A 16,839-nucleotide genomic window follows, 5' to 3' on the forward strand; every position below is an offset into this window, starting at 1 on the left:
TAAGCTTTTAAATGATTAATTTACCTTCCCACAGTCCCCCAGTGCTCGCTCTCACTGCTCCCACTGCTGCTGCAGAAAACTGAGACAGCTGGTGGCGATGAGGAAACCAAAGATCAATCATAACCAGAATTGAAATGTTTCGGGACTTGGAGAGACCAGATCACAGTAGAGGATGGCATATTAATATGGGGAGGAAGAGTGATTGTCCTGAGCAAAGGTCACCTGTGGAGTTTTTACAACACATTGGCAACAGGTTACATTGGAAGCGGGTCATTCAGCTCATTGCGTCCACACTGACCAGCCGATGGGCATCCTACCCAGACACACCCTACTGTACACCCACAGCCTTGCATTTGCCACAGCCAACCCACCTAAACTGTACACCTTTGGAGAGTGGGAGGAAACCAGATGACCCAGAGGAAACCTACACAGACATGGGGAGAATGTGCAAACTTCATACAGTTGCCTGAGGGTGGAATTGAACCTGGGTCCCTGGTGCTGGGAGGCAGCAGTGTTAACCACTGAGCCACCGTGCTGCCAAATCAATTGATATTGTGACAGAGATTTTGAGGGCTTAATCTTTTGTGATTCTAAACTGTTCATCCTCAAACCATATGATATCATCATAGTGGACGGTACACATGATATTCCTCAATAACATTTCCTCCAAAACTAATCTTCATTATTGTTATTATATGTCTGTTCAGATCATTCTATTTATTAGTACCTCATCGCCACCCACAAGTCTCTGACTTTAAAATTTCATGATCAGGTTTCACTATTCTCTTGGAAAGCCTTCTGTTTGCAGTTGGAAGATTGGAAGTTTACTGGGTCGATAATCTTTATCACAAAATCTCTTCTTAACAGTTTAAGGCCTAAAGATCCCTTTAACTGGGACAATTTTTAATCTCTTGGATGTTCTTCACAAATGACAACTTCCCTGATGGAACAGACAACATTTTTCTGTCCTACCTTGGGGTCCATGTCCATAGATCCCTCAAAGTTGCCATCCAGTTTGATAGGAAGCCCTTCCCAAAAAAGGGCTTATGCCCGAAACGTCGAATCTCCTGTTCCTTGGATGCTGCCTGACCTGCTGCGCTTTTCCAGCAACACATTTTCAATCCAGGTTGCTAGGGTTGTTAAGAAAGTGTACAGTGTGTTGGCTTTCATTAGTAGGGGGATTGAGTTTAAGAGCTGTGAGGTTATGTTGCAGCTCTATGGAGCCCATTTGAGACCACACTTGGAATATTGTTTTGAATTCTGGTCGCCTCATTATAAGAAAGATGTGGAAGCTTTGGAAAGGGAGCAGAGGAGATTTACCAGGATGCTGCCTGGACTGGAGAGCATGCTTTATGAAGAAATATTGAGGGAGCTAGAGCTTTTCTCATTGGAGCAAAGAAGGATGACTTGACGGAGGTGTACAAGATGGTGAGAGACAAAGACAGAGTGGATAGCCAGAGACTTTTTCCCAGGGAGGAAATGTCTATCACAAGGGGGCATACATTTAAGGTAATTGGAGGAAGGTTAGGGGAGATGTCAGAGGTAAGTTCTTTACACAGAGAGTGGTGGGTGTGTGGATGCGCTGCCAGCAGTGGTAGTAGAGTCAGGTACATTAGGGACATTTAAGCGACTTTGGATAGGCACATGGATGATAGTAAAATGAAGGATGTGTAGGTTAGTTTGATCTTAGAGTAGGATAAAAGACCGGCACAACATTGAGGGCCGAAGGGCCTGTACTGTACTGTTCTATGTTCTATATCCTAAACCTGGAGAAAGTGAGGACTGCACATTCTGGAGATTCAGAGTCGAATTCCTCAGTATTAACCCTTTCAGGCCCATTTACACTTTGTAAGTTTTGCCATAGAGTCATTTACTTGGCAACTAATTGAATGAAAGACTGATGGATGTTGAGGCAGGACAGAGAATTTATTATTAAGTAACCGTGGGGCAGATTATGATCCATTTGGTTAGAATGCATCAATCTTCCTTCCTGTGTTTTTTTCCCTGTTTTCCCTCTGACCAATCGATGATTGATGCTTTACTGTGATCCCCTGTTCTGTCCAGTCTTCTAGACTCTATCAGAGTCATTCTCTTCTGTTCAGTCAGGAGGTTGTGTGTTCAATCACACCCTAGTGCTTTGATCATGTAATCTAGTCTTATACTTGGTGCAGAGACAGTGACGAGCTGTTAGAGACACTAAATTTCACAGCTTCATGATATCCAGTAGCATTTTGCAGCAAATTAAGTGCATGATCACTGTAGGCATGTACCTCTGGCTGGTTGTAACTAGTGGAGTGCCACAGACATTAGTATAGGGACTTCAAACACTTACAACCAGTGGATCAGTGACCTGGATGTGGTGACCAAATGTAAGATAGCTAGATTTGCTGGAAACCACCAAGATATGAAAGAAAAGTGTCCACAAGAGGTGGAGGATCAATATGAAGATGTGGAGAGGTTACTTGAGTGGGCAAAAAGTTCTCAGGTGGAGTCTAATGGGGGACAATGTGAACTTGAATAGAAAAGCAGTCCACTATTTAAATGGAGAGAGATTGCAGAACTCAGAGGTACAAAGGGATCATGTCCAGGCACATGAACCACAAAGAGTGAGTTTTCAGGCGATGTTCCCTCTAAGCTGTGTCATTCAGAGGGTCTGTGCACCGCCCATCCACATGAACTGGGTACATTGGCATCTAGTTCCAGAGGCAAATGTCACCTCACAGTTCCATACAGGGGAGGGAAAAATAAGAGGCAAAGTAGTTTCCAGGCATGGCAAGTGATCAGGAAAGCAATTCAAATGTTAACTTTTATTATCAGTGAAATGGAAGATAGGAAGACCAATTTTTATTGCACTGTACAGGGCCTTGGTGAGACTAGATCTGAAGTACTGGTGACAATGTTAGTTGTCTTATTTGTAAAGTGATATAATTGTGTTAAAAGCAGTTCAGAGACAATTTGGTCAACTCATTCCTGGGATAAAGGGCTTATCTTACGGAGAAGCCTTTACCCGTTGGCCTTATGCAGAATGAAACATGATCTTGTTGAAACATGTAAGATCCTGAGGGGAAAGACTAGAATTTAGCAACATGCTTTAAGAATAAAGAGGTCTCCATCTTAAGATGGATATAAGAAGATTCTTTTCTCTCACTGATATGTTAACCTGTTTAATTCTCTTCCCCAGAAAACAGATGACGTTGAATTTATTAAAGACTGAGTTAGATACACTCCTGATATACAAGGGAGTTAAGGGTTATGGGGAAGGCAGACAGAGATATGTAACCAATTCATCTGTTTCTCATAATGTGGGTCAGGGGATAAATGGTGAGCACCAGGGCACATCCCAGTTCTCTTCAGTTACTAGGAGAAAGTGAGGACTGCAGATGCTGGAGATCAGAGTCAAAGAGTGTGGTGCTAGAAAAGCGCAGCAGGTCAGGTAGCATCCGAGGGGCAGGGGCTGTAGAGCTTATGTGCGAAACATTGATTCTCCTGCTCAGATGCTGCCTGACTGGCTGTGCTTTTCCAGCACCACGCTGTTTGACTCTCTTCAGTTACTGCCAAGGTATCTTGTAAGTCCACTTCAGAGGAGAGCAGGACTTTGGTTTAGTACCTTGCCTGATTTACACTATATTGACAGTAACAAGCCTGTGAGCTAAGATAAATCAGCCACTTGTCAAATCCCACACAGGTGGGATCTTCTTTTTAGACAGCCTTCAGAAATGAGATAACGAGAATCCAGAGACAGTATATTCCTGTCAGGGTGAAAGGGAAGCATCCTTGCAAGAGGATTCGCAGTAGGTTAAGATCAACTAGGAGAAAGTGAGGGCTGCAGAGACCAGAGTTGAAACGTGTGTGCTGGAAAGGCGCAGAGGCTGGGCAGCATCCGAGGAGCAGCAGAAACGACGTTTCAGGCATAAGCTCTTCTTCAGGAATGAGACTGGTGTGCCAAGCGGACTGAGATAAAAGGTGGTGGGGTGGGGGAGGGGTTGAATTCGGGGGAGGGGCGCTGGGAATATGATAAGTGGAAGGAGGTGAGGGTGAGGGTGATAGGCCGGAGAGGGGGTGGGGGCGGAGAGATCGGGAAGAAAATTGCAGGTCAAGAAGGCAATGCTGAATCCAGGGGTTGGGACTGAGATAAGGTGGGGGGAGGGGAAATGAGGAAGCTGGAGAAATCTACAATCATCCCTGGTGGTTGGAGGGTTCCTAGGCGGAAGATGAGGCGCTCTTCCTCCAGGGTCTGGCGATGGAGGAGGCCAAGGACCTGCATGTCCTTGGCGGAGTGGGAGGGGGAGTTCAAGTGTTCATCCACAGGGCGGTTGGGTTGGTTGGTGCAGGTGTCCCAGAGGTGTACTCTGAAACGTTCCGCAAGTAGGCGGCCTGACTCCCCAATGTAGAGGAGACCACATCGGGTGTAACAGAAACAGTAAATGATGTGTGTGGAGGTGCAGGTGAATTTGCGATGGATATGGAAGGATCTATTGGGGCCTTGGAGGGAGGTGAGGGGGGAGGTGTGGGCGCAAGTTTTGTACTTCTTGCGGTTGCAGGGGAAGGTGAAACGTGTAAAAGTGGATAATTCCCCAGGATCTGATCAGGTACCCGAGAACTCTGTGGGAAGCTAGGGAAGTGATTGCTGGGCCTCTTGCTGAGATATTTGTATCATCGATAGTCACAGGTGAGGTGCCGGAAGACTGGAGGTTGGCTAATGTGGTGCCACTGTTTAAGAAGGGCGGTAAGGACAAGCCAGGGAACTACAGACCAGTGAACCTGATGTCAGTGGTGGGCAAGTTTTTGGAAGGGATCCTGAGCAACAGGACATACATGTATTTGGAAAGGCAAGGACTGATTAGGGATAGGATAGTCAGCATGGCTTTGTGCGTGGGAAATCATGTCTCACAAATTAGATTGAGTGTTTTGAAGCAGTAACAAAGAAGATTGATGAGGGCAGAGCTGTAGACATGATCTGTATGGACTTCAGTAAGGCATTCGACAAGGTTCCCCATGGGAGACTGGTTAGCAATGTTAGAGCTCATGGAATACAGGGAGAACTAGCCATTTGGATACAGAACTGGCTCAAAGATAGAAGACAGGGTGGTGGTGGAGGGTTGTTTTTCACACTGGAGGCGTGTGACCAGTGGAGTGCCACAAGGATGGGTCTACTGCTTTTTGTCATTTAAATAAATGGTTTGGATGTGAGCATAAGAGGTACAGTTAGTAAGTTTGCAGATGACACCAAAATTGGAGGTGTAGTGGACAGCGAAGAAGGTTTCCTCAGATTACAACAGGATCTTGATCAGATGGGCCAATGGGCTGAGAAGTGGCAGATGGAGTTTAATTCAGATAAATGCGAGATGCTGCATTTTGTGAAAGCAATTCTTAGCAGGACTTATACACTTAATGGTAAGGTCCTAGTGAGTGTTGCTGCACAAAGGGACCTTGGAGTGCAGGTTCATAGCTCCTTGAAAGTGGAGTCACAGGTAGATAGGATAGTGAAGAAGGTGTTTGGTATGCTTTCTTTTATTGGTCAGAGTATTGAGTACAGGAGTTGGGAGGTCATGTTGTGGCTGTACAGGACATTAGTTTGGCCACTTTTGGAATATTGCAGGCAATTCTGGTCTCCTTCTTATTGGAAGGATGTTGTGAAACTTGAAAAGATCCGAAAAGATTTATAAGGCTATTGCCAGGGTTAGAGGATTTGAGCTACAGGGAGAGGCTAAACAGGCTGGGGCTGTTTTCCCTGGAGTGTCGGAGCTGAGGGGTGACCTTATAAAAGGTTTATAAAATCATGAGGGGCATGGATAGGGAAATAGATAAGGTATTTTCCCCTGGGGTCGGGGAGTCCAGAACTAGAGGGCATAGGTTTAAGGTGAGAAGGGAAAGATATAAAAGAGACCTAAGGGGCAACTTCTTCATGCAGAGGGTGGTAAGTGTATGAAATGAGCTGCCTGAGGAAATGTTGGAGGCTAGTACAATTACAGCATTGAAAAGGCATCTGGGTTGGTTAATGAATAGGAAGGGCCAGCTGCTGGCAGGTGGGATTAAATCTGGTTGGCATGGACATGTTGGACTGAAGGGTCTGTTTCCATGCTGTACATTTCTATGACTCTATGACTAGGTCCATTTTTAATTAGCTCTTTGAACAATACATTCAAAGGTTGTGTTTTGTGAAGTTCCTTTCTCTTTCCTCAGAACCATTAACATTGAGAGGTAGACAGATAGTGGACTTGAACATGACTTTCATCTCAGAAAACTGATTGGTTAGTTAGAGGAGCTTCAAGTCTTTGTACCATTGTCACAGAAATACCATTGATTCTTCCACCTGAACCTTTCTGTCAACAAATCATTGGGACTAATAAGTGCAGGAGTTCTTGCTATTTGCACTTATCCCAGGCCAACGTATTGAGATACTTTGGAAGGTTTTCATGCTGTATGTTGCTAGCTCTTCTCTAGTCTATGCTTTGCTTTTGAAGAGCTCAATGTCATTCTGCTGTGTAATGCTGGTAGCCTCTTATTTGTATTGAGTTGGGGTTGTTAATTTATATTTGTGTTTGTGTGTATGTTGATGGGAGCCCCTTGGGCCTGGTTTATGTATGGCTTCTGTACAGTGGAGATTCGATGCAGCTATGTTTGTGCTGGAGATGGGAATAAACCTCCAAGCCATGGCAACCTCACCAACAATTGTCCTCTCTTTGCACGTTCAATGTGGAGTCAGCCTGGACCCTGCACAAACTGTGTGCCATTGAACTAATGCGGAATAAATCTTTTCCAAAGCTATCCTTGATATATGGACTTTCTAAGACCCTTAAATGACACTTCTCCCTGAGTTGGGCATGTGGAACAGGGAGAAGACAATATTATGAGGCTCCAAGTCCAACAGACAGAGCTGTGGTCACCACTGTACGAGTTGCTGTAAGATCTGGACTCTAAACCTCACCAAAGTGCAAGTCATATACATTTGGAGAACTTGAGGTGAAGGAATGTCTAGATTTTACAGAAAAATGCTTCTTCTTGAGCTGGTGCTTTTCGACTCATGAGTGTCTGTGCCTTGCGGATTTCACTGGGGTAAATTGGAACTGTGCGGTAGAATGAGTCCTCAGCATTCCCAGCAACGTTTGTGTTGTACGGACACTAAATAGCTGCCAGCTATTTGAACTGAAAAATTATTGAAAGTGACAGTTATTTAATAAACTTGTTTGCTCTGTTCTAGATGGGTTTGGGACAATTAGAGGAGTTGGTAATTGTACTTACGGAGGTGTTTCCTGTTGATGTTTGTACTTACTAGCTGCTTGAGAAATGAATAAATGTATGTTCCTAACTGTTCATAAAATGCTAAATGTGGTGAGCTGCTGGCCACATGGGGAAGGATAAAGAAATGCAACAATCTGGGCCGTGGAAGTACAGACAAGGTGAAAACGGGAATGACAGCACATTACGTCTGATTTAGACCTACTCCCGAAAATAACATTGAAGTTACTCACTGCATGTTCACCAAACGACCTATTTATATTCAATCAGAACCAATGCCCCATTTGATTGGGAAGGAATAGTTACCCCACTCCCTCTCTTCACCACCTTCCTCTGTAATTGATCCTGAATGAAATACAGAAGATAAATTGGCTTCCCTTTCATTCTTAAACCACTTCATTATTTATCACATTTTTGTAAAACTGCCTGTTGCCACTTCGATTAATAGCCAGAGATATACAGGGTACATTAATAAGCTGCCAGATCTTAAACCAAAGTCTGTGATTTTGAAGGATTGTTGTCAATTTGACCTGTTTCTGTACATAAGCTCAAAGATACCAATTTTACACAGAGAAAAGGTTTTTTCCCTTATGTTGACAACCATCAGCCTGTGGTAGGATCAGCCCCTTGACTCTGGAACCACCATTCAGTGAGCTCATGGTTAACCTGTACATTCCCGTCTCAGTTAGAATCAGAGAGTTATAGAGGTCTTCAGCATGAAAACAGGCCCTACGGCCATGCTGCCCAGTTTTCACAATTTAAATTAGTCCCATTTGCCTGCACTTGGTCCATATCCCTCCTTACCCATCCCATCATGTACCTATTTAACTGTTTCTTCGATAATGAAATTGTACTCGCTGCCAGATTGTAGTGATGGAAGACTGTTCCAGACACTCACCATCCTTGGTATTCTATCTGCCTGAATAGCCTTGCATTATTAAACATTATCAAACACAGTTTTGACAACTGAATCCCATCCTCTACAACGTTTTGCAGGAGAGGGCTCCCAGTGTAGCTAACCTTTGGGTGAAGAGGTGTTTCCTGACATCACTGCTGAACAGCCAGTTTTTAGTTAATGATTGCTTACTGTTGCTTATTCTAACCCTAACCCTCACCAGAGGAAATAATCTCTCTGTATCTGTCCACTGATTTAATCAAATTGTCAAATCCATAAACTCTCAAATCCATAACCTAAAAGATTAAAAGGTCTTTCTGTTGTGCTCCCTGCTCCCCCTAGTGGTTAGATGCTGTATTGTGTGGTAATGAGCTCCCCAAAGAAGAAGGATCCAGATTCAATTCTTTGTGTCACTGGTCTCAGTAAGGGGCAGTAGTGAAGGTGGTACAATTAGTGTCAGATTCTGGTGTCTCAATGGACGAGGATTAGCCTGTTTTTCAAGATCATTGTCCACTGGCCACATCTGCAGCTGACCAAGATGACTCAGGTAGAGCAGTAGAAATCCCACAATTTCAGACTGGAAGACAATCTGGGGAATGGTTTAAGAAGAAGAAGAAATCCATAAATATTCACATTCCAACATCAAGAAATAGAATAGGCCTTGGCTGTGACAATAGCTGGACAACTCTGCAAATGGAGAAATGAAGACGTGCTGTTCAGTGGGTGTTGTCGGCTTTCCATCGTTAGGTAATGGCACACGCTCTTCTGATAACTCCATGGTCTTGTGGACTATTTCTTTCTGACTGGAATCCATCATGGTTTGCATCTCTAAAGCATATAAAACCAATCCTGCTCATTCTGTTTGGACACAGTCCAAAGATGTGCAGGTTAGGTGGATTGACCATGCTAAATTGTCCATAATGTCCAGGGAAGTATACGCTGGGTGGGTGAGCCTTGGGAAATGCAGGGTTACAGGGATAGGATGGGGGTGTGGGTTTGGGTGAGATGCTGTTTAGAGGGTTAGTGTGGACTTGATGGGCCAAACGGCCTGCTTCCACACTGTGGGGATTCTATGATTCAATGATATTCCTCCAAGTTTCATTATGCAATCCTATACCATCAATATCCACCCCCCCAACTCTCCTTCCATTAGTCATCTAACACACCCATCACAAGGATGATGTTGCTTCTCAGGTCAATTGTAAATTGAATACTTTTTCTTACCCATTTGGAAGATTCTATGTTGTCAACCAGCCAACAAACAGCTAACTGTCCCACTTCCAACATTATGTAACTAATAAACAACAACACTGAAAGGAAAGGAAGGAACATACAGTTTTGTTCATAACACCCTGTGACTTTTCTCCTCAGTTTACTCACAGTTGTATCCTGGAGATTAATTATTAATTCTGACAGATTCTAGCAACTGTAATGGTTTCCCAAACTAAACCAGTCCCATTTGCCCACATTTGGCCCATACCCTTCTGAACCTTTCCTATTCATGTACCTGTCTGAATATCTTTTAAATGTTGTAACTGTTTCTCCATCTACCACTTCCCTGGCAGTTCATTCCACAAATGAATCACAATTGTGTGATAAAGTTGCCCTTCAGGTCCTTTTTAAACCTTTCCACGCTCACCTTAAAAATATGGTCTACACCTGAACCTGAGGGGCACCAATATCCTTGGGGGGAGGTTTGCTAGTGCTCTTTGGGAGGGTTTAAACTAACTCTGCAGGGGCATGGGAACCTGGACTGTAGCTTTAGGGTACAGGACCTTGAGTGTAGGGAGGTTAGGAACATGGCATCGATCTCAAAGGAGGGTGCCTGTAAACAGGAATGTGGCTTGAAGTGTGTATACTTCAATGCCAGAAGTATAAGAAATAAGATAGGTGAACTTGCAGCGTGGGTTGGTACCTGGGATTTCGATGTTGTGGCCATTACAGAGACATGGGTAGAACAGGGACAGGAATGGCTGTTGCAGGTTCCAGGGTTTAAATATTTTAGTAGGATCAGAGATGGGGGTAAAAGAGGGGGAGGTGTGGCATTGCTTGTCAAGGATAGTATTACAGCGGTGGAAAGGACGATGGAGGAAGACTTGCCATGTGAGGTAGTTTGGGCTGAGGTTAGAAATAGGAAAGGTGAGGTCACCCTGTTAGGAGTTTTCTACAGGTCTCCTAATAGTCCGAGAGAAGTAGAGGAAAGTATTGCAAGGATGATTCAGGAGAAGAGTGAAAGTAGCAGGGTGGTTGTTATGGGGGACTTTAACTTCCCAGATATTGACTGGGAAAGCTATAGCTCGTGTTCGTTAGATGGGTCGGTGTTTGTCCAATGTCTGCAGGAGGGTTTCTTGACACAATATGTAGACAGGCCAACAAGAGGTGAGGCCATACTGGATTTGGTTCTAGGTAATGAACCAGGCCAGGTGTTAGACTTGGAGGTAGGTGAGCACTTCGGGGACAGTGACCACAACTCAGTGACTTTTACTCTAGTGGTGGAGAGGGATAAGTGTGCACTGCAGGGCAAGAGTTATAGCTGGGGGCAGGGAAATTATGATGTGGTGAGGCATGACTTAGGATGCGTGGATTGGAAAAATAGGCTTCAAGGGAAGAACACAAATGATATGTGGAGATTGTTCAAGGAACAGCTAATGGGTGTCCTTGATAAGTATGTACCAGTCAGGCAGGGAGGAAAGGGTCTTGTGAGGGAGCCGTGGTTTAATAAGGAATTGGAATCCCTTGTGAAAGGGAAGAGGGCGGCCTATGTAAAGATGAGGCGTGAAGGTTCAGTTGGGGCGATTGCGAGTTATAAGGTAGCCAGGAAGGATCTAAAGAGAGAGCTAAGAGCAGCGAGAAGGGGACATGAAAAGTCCTTATTTGGTAGGATTAGGGAAAACCCAAAGGCTTTCTATAGGTATGTCAGGAATAAAAGGATGACTAAGGTAGGTATCGGTCCAGTCAAGGATAGTAGTGGGAAGTTGTGCGTGGAGGCGGAGGAGATTGGAGAGACACTAAATCAATACTTTTCGTCAGTATTCACTCAGGAACAGGACACTGTTGCTGATGTGAATATTGAGTCACAAGTGATTAGAATGGATGGCCTTGAGGTATGTAGGGAAGAGGTCTGGGGAATACTGGAAAGGATGAAAATAGATAAGTCCCCTGGGCCTGATGGCATTTATCCTAGGATCCTCTGGGAAGCTAGGGAGGAGATAGCGGAGCCATTGGCCTTGATTTTTATGTCGTCATTGTCTACGGGAATAGTGCCAGAAGACTGGAGAATAGCAAATGTGGTTCCCTTGTTCAAGAAGGGGAGTAGGGATAGCCCGAGTAACTATAGGCCAGTGAGTCTCACTTCTGTTGTGGGCAAAGTCTTAGAGAGAATTGTAAGGGATAGGATTTATGAACATCTGGATAGGAATAATATGATCAAGGATAGTCAGCATGGTTTTGTGAAGGGCAGGTCGTGCCTCACAAACCTTATTGAGTTCTTTGAGAAGGTGACCAAGGAAGTGGACGAGGGTAAAGCAGTAGATGTGGTGTATATGGATTTTAGCAAGGTGTTCGATAAGGTACCCATGGCAGGCTAATGCAAAAACTACGGAGGTATGGCATTGAGGGTGCATTAGAGGTTTGGATTAGGAATTGGCTGGCTGGAAGAAGACAGAGGGTAGTAGTTGATGATATAGGTTCATCTTGGAGTGCAGTTACAAGCGGTGTTCCACAAGGATCTGTTTTGGGACCATTGCTGTTTGTCATTTTTATAAATGACCTAGAGGAGGGGCTTGAAAGCTGGGTGAGCAAGTTTGCGGATGACATGAAAGTCGGTGGAGTTGTGGACAGCGAAGAAGGATGTGGCAGGTTACAGCGGGATATAGATAAGTTGCAGAGCTGGGCAGAAAGGTGGCAAATGGAGTTCAATGTATCTAAGTGTGAAGTCATTCACTTTGGTAGGAGTAACAAGAAGATGGATTATTGGGCTAATGGTAGGCTACTTGGTAGTGTGGATGAGCAGAGGGATCTTGGTGTCCATGTACACAGATCTCTGAAAGTTGCCACCCAGGTAAATAGTGCTGTGAAGAAGGCATATGGTGTACTGGGCTTTATTGGTAGAGGAATTGAGTTCCAGAGTCCTGAGGTCATGTTGCAGTTGTATAAGACTCTGGTGCGGCCTCATCTGGAGTATTGTGTGCAGTTTTGGTCGCCATACTATAGGAAGGATGTGGAGGCATTGGAACGGGTGCAGAGGAGGTTTACCAGGATGTTGCCTGGCATGGTAGGAAGATCGTATGAGGAAAGGCTGAGGCACTTGGGGCTGTTCTCATTGGAGAAAAGAAGGTTTAGGGGAGATTTGATAGAGGCGTACAAGATGATTAGGGGTTTAGATAGGGTTGACAGTGAGAACCTTTTTCCGCTAATGGAGTCAGCTGTTACTAGGGGACACAGCTTTAAATTAAGGGATGGTAGGTATAGGACAGATGTTAGGGGTAGATTCTTTACTCAGCGGGTTGTGAGTTCATGGAATGCTCTGCCAGTAGCAGTGGTGGACTCTCCCTCTTTATGGTCATTTAAGCGGGCATTGGATAAGTATATGGAGGTTATTGGGCTTGTATAGGTTAGGTAGGCTTCGGTCGGCGCAACATCGAGGGCCGAAGGGCCTGTACTGCGCTGTATTTTTCTATGTTCTATGTTCTATGCCCTCTAGTTTTGAACTCCTCCCACCCTAGGGAAAAGCCTTTTGCTAGTCACCTTGTCTATACCCATCATATATTTATAAACCTCTATCAGGCCACCCCTCAGCTTCCTACACTCCAGGGAAAGAAGTCTCCGTCTATTTAGCCTCACCTGATAACTCAAGCCCTCCAGTCCCGGCAACATCTTTGTAAACCTTTTCTGTGCCCTTTCCAATTTAATGATATCAAGGATGTTGGAAATCTGAAATAAAATGAGAGCATGCTGGAGTGAACATTAATGGGAGAGAAGGAAAATTAACTTCTCAGATCAATGACCTATTAGAGCACCCTTGGACAGAAGAGTCAGAACTGGGCCAGGAAACACACACACACATCGCAACATTTGTCTTTCTGTCTCTGAGCAACACGCCCTATGCTAATCATTAATACATCTGTTGGCTTCTCCCTGAACAAGCTCTCTGCTATAAGCATGTAGAAGAGTTATAAAAACACAGGCAATATTTGCAAGCATTTATTCAAAAGATTGAAAGGGTGTTTGTTTAGTTTGTGATACCTTTGCCCCTTACTTTACTGCAAAATATGTTTGAGTGGCGTCAACAGCCCTTAGCTCAAATACCATTTGCTGACCTCAATTAGCCAATAAAATAAAAAAGACTGAAGAGACTGAAAAACCGAAATGGAAGCAGAAAGTGCTGGGGGCGACTTGACGGGTCTGGCAGCGTCTGCAGAGAGAGAAACTAAACCAACGCCTTGAGTTCAAGTTGCCACCGTGAGGCCAGTAAACATCTTCCATGCCAAAGCTCCTTGACCAATTCCACTGAAGTGTTTCAGTCCAATGTTATGATTTGAGGCCCAGGACTAGTCAACAATCAGATAGATTTTTGATCAGTAACTTTACTGATTTCCATTAGCGATCCAGGCTTTGTAACAGGGCTGCTGGATCATCCCTCACACAAATGTACAGAATAATGCAGCTAGATCTTGCCACCTCTTTAAGCACATTGTTAGTCTTTCCAACTGAGCTGAGTCTATTAACATATGATTCAGTTGGTTCGCTGTCATTTCTCTTTATCCCAATTCTCATCCCAACAACCAGCCCATAATTTTTGACCAAAACATAATTTTTTGAATAACCTGGATATGACGATGCTTTTCCTTCTTTATTACCATGAGATCATTGGTCATAAGACGTTGGAGTGGATGTAGGCCATTCAGCCCATCGAGTCTGTATCGACGATGCCCTCCACCGCAACGTGATCGACGATGCCCTCCAACGCATCTCCTCCACTTCCCGCTCCTCCGCCCTTGAGCCCCGCTCCTCCAACCGCCACCAAGACAGAACCCCACTGGTTCTCACCTACCACTCCACCAACCTCCGTATACAGCGTATCATCCGCCATCATTTCCGCCATCTCCAAACGGACCCCACCACCAGGGATATATTTCCCTCCCCTCCCCTATCAGCGTTCCGCAAAGACCACTCCCTTTGTGACTCCCTCGTCAGGTCCACACCCCCCACCAACCCAACCTCCACTCCCGGCACCTTCCCCTGCAACCACAGGAAATGTAAAACTTGCGCCCACACCTCCTCCCTTACTTCTCTCCAAGGCCCCAAGGGATCCTTCCATATCCGCCACAAATTCATCTGCACCTCCACACACATCATCTATTGCATCCGCTGCACCCGATGTGGCCTCCTCTATATTGGGGAGACGGGCCGCCTACTTGCGGAACGCTTCAGGGAACACCTCTGGGACGCCCGGACCAACCAATCCAACCACCCTGTGGCTCAACACTTTAACTCTCCCTCCCACTCCACCGAGGACATGCAGGTCCTTGAACTCCTCCACCGGCAGAACATAACAACACGACGGCTGGAGGAGGAGCGCCTCATCTTCCGCCTGGGAACCCTCCAACCACAAGGAATGAACTCAGATTTCTCCAGTTTCCTCATTTCCCCTCCCCCCACCTTGTCTCAGCCGGTTCCCTCAACTCAGCACCGCCCTCCTAACCTGCAATCTCCTTCCTGACCTCTCCGCCCCCACCCCACTCCGGCCTATCACCCTCACCTTGACCTCCTTCCACCTATCACATCTCCATCGCCCGTCCCCCAAGTCCCTCCTCCCTACCTTTTATCTTAGCCTGCCTGGCACACTCTCCTCATTCCCGATGAAGGGCTCTGGCCCGAAATGTCGAATTTCCTGTTCCTTGGATGCTGCCTAACCTGCTGTGCTTTAACCAGCAACACATTTTCAGCTGCCATTCAATGTGATCAAGCCAGGTTTGATAGTCCTTAGCTCCACTTTCCTGCCTCTTTCCCCTTATCTCTTGATGTCCTTACTCATAAAGTTGTGGAGTCACGGAGATGTACAGCACAGAAACAGACCCTTTGGTCCAACTTGTTCATACTGACCAGATATCATAACCTAATCTAGTCCCATTTGCCAGCACTTGGCCCATATCCCTCTAAACCCTTCCTATTCGTATACCCATCCAGATGCCTATTTAAATGCTGTAATTGTACCAGCCTCCACCACTTCCTCATTCCATACATGCACCACACTCTACATGAAAAAGTTGCCCCTTAAGTCCATTTTAAGTTTTTCCCCTCTCACCGTAAACCTATGCCCTCTAATTCTGGACTCCACCACCCGAGCGAAAAGACTATTGTCTATTCAGCCTGTCCATGCTCATCATGATTTTTATAAACCTCAATAAGGTTATTCCTTGGCCTCCAACGCTCCAGTGAGAACAGCCCCAGCCTGTTCAACCTCTCCTCATAGCTCAAACCCTCCAACCCTGGCAACATCCTTTGGGTGGCATGGTGGCTCTGGGGTCCCAGGTTCAATTCCAGCCTCGGGTGACTGTCTGTATAGAGTATACATGTTCTCCCCGTGTCTGCATGGGTTTCCTCCCACAGTCCAAAGATATGTGGGTCAGGTGAATTGGCTATGTTAAATTGCCCATAGTGTTCGGTGCATTAGTCGCAAGGAAATGGGTCTGGGTGAGTTACACTTTGGAGGGTCGGTGTGGATTAGTTAGGCTGAAGGGTCTGTTTCCACACTGTAGGGAATCTAATCTGAACTCTTTCAAGTTTCACAACATCCTTCCTCTAGGAGAGAGAGACCAGAATTGCACACAGTATTCCAACAGTGGCCTAACCAATGCCCTGTACCGCTGCAACATGACCTCCCAACTCCTGGATTCAATATGCTGACCAATAAAGGAAAGCATTCTGGAACCCTTCTTCACTATCCTATCTATCTGCAATTCCACTTTCAAGCAGCTATGTACCTGCACTCCCCAGGACCTTACCATTAAGTGGATAAGTCCCGCTCTGATTTGCCATTCCAAAATGTAGCACCTCACATTTATCTAAATTAAACTCCATCTGCTGATTGGCCAGATCTGATCAAGATCCTGTTGTACTCTGAGGTTACCTTCTTCACTGTCCACTACACTCCAATTTACATCCAACATCTGCAAACTTATTAACTGTACCTCCTATGTTCATATCCAAATCATTTATAAAGATGATGAAAAGCAGTGGATCCAGCACCGATCCTTGTGGCACTCCACTGGTCACAGACCTCCGGTCTGAAAACAACCCTCCACAATGACATTAAAAAAAATCTGACTGTCTCAGCCTTGAATATACTTAGCAAGGCAGCCTCAACAGCCCTCTGTGATGAAGAATTCCACAAATTCATAACCTTCTAACAAAAGAAATTCTTCCTCTTCTCTGTATTAAATTTGTGACCCCTTATTTGGGTATTATGACTTCTGGCCTTAGACTCTTCCCACAAAGCGAAATAACATCTCCACATCTAGCATGTCAAGTCCTTGAAGAATCTTGTATGTATGAATAAAATCATCTCTCATCCTTTATATTCCGGTGACTACAGGCTTAATCTGCTCAACCTCTCCTCATAATACAATCCCTCCACACCTCGTAGAAGCCAAGTGAACCTTCTCTGGACTGCTTCCAATGCCAATATACCTGTCCTTTGATAA

Source organism: Hemiscyllium ocellatum, chromosome 32 (assembly GCF_020745735.1).
Source record: "Hemiscyllium ocellatum isolate sHemOce1 chromosome 32, sHemOce1.pat.X.cur, whole genome shotgun sequence".
Classification (NCBI taxonomy): Eukaryota; Metazoa; Chordata; class Chondrichthyes; order Orectolobiformes; family Hemiscylliidae; genus Hemiscyllium; species Hemiscyllium ocellatum.